Source organism: Humulus lupulus, chromosome 3, assembly GCF_963169125.1.
Source record: "Humulus lupulus chromosome 3, drHumLupu1.1, whole genome shotgun sequence".
Lineage (NCBI taxonomy): Eukaryota > Viridiplantae > Streptophyta > Magnoliopsida > Rosales > Cannabaceae > Humulus > Humulus lupulus.
Window position 1 is genome coordinate 150,139,825 of NC_084795.1, and position 2,938 is coordinate 150,142,762.

Genomic DNA, 2,938 nt, shown 5'->3' on the forward strand with positions numbered 1-2,938 from the left:
CATGGCAGCCCATAGTCCTTCTCCTTCAAGCATCCTTCAAAATGATGGAGGTCTTTGCTCTATCGACCTCCCCTCCAAGGTAGTGCTTAAGTTGCTGGCCATTCACTTTAAACTCTCTTCCTGAAATTTCATCACGCAAGTCCAATGCACCACAAGTAAAGACTTTAATTATCAAGAATGAATCAGAGAAACTTGATGCTAGCTGTCTGGAACTTGCTTTCATTTTAGAATTAGAGAAATACACCCGCTGCCCCACTTCAAACCTTTGGGAATGAGCTTTCCTACCACACTTCTTTTTCTTCTTTCTACGTGGCTCTTGCAAATGAGACGATGCCTTGTTTATACTTGCCCCTAGCTCATTGTTGCTCTCAAATTCTTTAAGAGATAGCCTCATCCTCACTTTCTTGCTATACCTTGTGGGTACCTCTTCCTCCATATTAAAGTTCTTGACAGTGATGGCCAAACAATCTCCTACTTCATCTGGAGAACGTATAGGATTGAATACCTTGAAAGTTACCTGTTCTTCTTGAGCTCTCATTGTGAGCTCCCCTTTTTCCACATCAATCAAGGTCCTCCCAGTAGCTAGAAATGGCCTACCCAAGATAATGGGAACATCTCTATCCACTTCATAATCAAGAATGATGAAATCGGCCGGAAAAATGAACTTATCAACTTGCACTAGAACATCTTCAATTTTTCCTTCCGGGTGTGCCATAGAAAGATCTGCCAATTGCAAAGTGACTGTAGTTGGCCTCACTTCTCCAATTCCTAACTTCTTAAAAATAGACATAGGCATCAAGTTAATACTAGCTCCCAAGTCACATAAAGCTCTACCCACATCTCTTCCACCAATAGAGCAAGGAATTGTAAAGCTACCCAGATCCTTCAACTTAGGAGGAATTTTACTCTTCAACATGGCACTACAGCCTTCCGTCAAGGCCACCATTTCAAACTCACCAAGTCTCCTTTTCTTAGTCAAAATGTCCTTCAAAAACTTTACATAATTTGGCATTTGCTCCAAGGCCTCCACTAGTGGTATATTGATATGGAGTTGCTTCAAAACGTCTAAAAACCTTCGGAATTGGCCATCTTGTTGCTATTTTTGAAATCTTTGAGGAAATGGTGGAGGTGGCTTGCTCAAACACTTTTCTGCCGCAGATTGCTGAACTGATGTTGTAGCATTCTGGGTAAATTCAGCAGCTGAACTTGCTGAGTTTTCCCTCTTTTCTTCACCAATTTGGATTGAAGTGGGCTCGTTTTTTCGCTTATCTTTCTCCTCATTTAACTCCAGATTTTTCCCACTCCTCAAAGTCACCACTTTGCACTGCTCTTTTCCATCCCTCCTTGGATTTTCGGTGTCACTAGGCAAGGAACCTTGGGGTCTATTTTTCAGATCATTAGCCAGTTGCCCCAACTGAATTTCCAGATTACGAAGAGAAGCTGCTTGGCTCTGAATCACAGCATCATTCTTTGCCATATAATCTCTCATTAAACTCTCCAAGGAACTGGATTGAGAGCCTTGATAAGTTGAGGTGGTTGTTGAGGTCTTGGTTGTTGAGAAAATCTCGGTGGATATGACTGTTTTTCTTGTGTTGGTGCTCCACTTGAACTTGCTCCTTGACCCCCCGATGACAGATTTGGATGATGCCTCCAAGCTGGATTGTAAGTGTTAGAATATGGGTTGTTGTTGCGGTTGGAGTTTTGATTACCCACATAGAAGACCGAAGCTGGATTTGAAGGGCAATTCTCAAAAGTATGCCCGTCCCCACAATACACACATGATACTTCTGCACTTTGAATGGCAGCAGTTGGCTGTACATTTCCTCCCATACTCATGTTCTTTAAAATGTTGGTCATTGAGGCCATTTGAGCAGTTTAAACAATTATAGCATCTACTTCAAGAACACTCGCTACTTTTCAACTTGTAGGAGCTCTAGTATTTGACAATTGGTAGTTATTGCTTGCAATCCTTTCCAAAATCTCAAATGCTTCGTTGTAAGACTTGGAAAGAATGGCTCCATTGGCTGAAGCGTCCAAGACCATTCGAGAGGCTGCATTGAGACCATTGTAGAATGTCTCCATTTGTATACAATGTGGGATACTGTTGTGTGGACATTTTCTTAAAATCTCTTTGAATCTTTCCCACGCGTCACTAGTGGACTCATCTTCCAGCTGCTTAAATGACATGATTTCACTTCTAAAGTTTGCATTTCTGGTGGGAGGGAAGTACTTTCTTAGAAATTTCTCAACCAAGTCATTCCAATTTGTAACCGAATCGGGAGGAAGGGTGTTGAGCCATGATCTAGCTCGATCCCTTAAAGAGATCGGGAATAACTTCAGCCTCAATGCCTCTTCACTTACTCCTTGTAGCTTGAAAGAATCACTCACCTCCAAAAATGAGCGAAGATGGAGATGAGGGTCTTCCGTGGGCATCCCACTAAACTGCCCAACTGTTTGGAGCATTTGAAACATGACAAGTTTGAGCTCAAACTGGGGTGCTTGTATTTCGGGCCTCACAATACCCGGATTGAGCTCGTTGAACATAGGGGCAGCGTATTCCCTTATTGCTCTGGCTCTATCATCCGCCAAAACAATAGGATTAGCTATGTTCTGGGCACCCCCGTCGTCTCCAACATTTTCAGCCATATTGCAGCGGCTGTTAGCCTTTTGTGCCTTTCTCCTTTTTCTGAAAGTACGTTCAATTTTGGGGTCAATAGGAGCAAGTTCAGATTCGTCTTGTTCGTTCATGCACTAGATTAAACCTGAGAAATGCACAACCCAAACAAGCAGAATTAGAAACAACAGAAATAAATTGCAAAATAGTTGATAATACAGAATTTTAATTTTCAATCCCCGGCAACGACGCCAAAAACTTGTTGCGTAAATTTAAGCAATTAAAATGTGCAAGTATACACAGTCGGCAACAAGTAATATAGTA

General features: G+C 41.9%; 1 non-coding gene across 1 annotated transcript; it reads left to right on the forward strand.

Moving 5' to 3' along the window:
* The first annotated feature begins 2,098 nt into the window (after nucleotides 1-2,098).
* On the forward strand, nucleotides 2,099-2,206 carry LOC133828245 (small nucleolar RNA R71). The gene has a single exon (XR_009890875.1). It is a non-coding gene; the product is annotated as a small nucleolar RNA R71 (small nucleolar RNA).
* The last annotated feature ends 732 nt before the right edge of the window (nucleotides 2,207-2,938 follow it).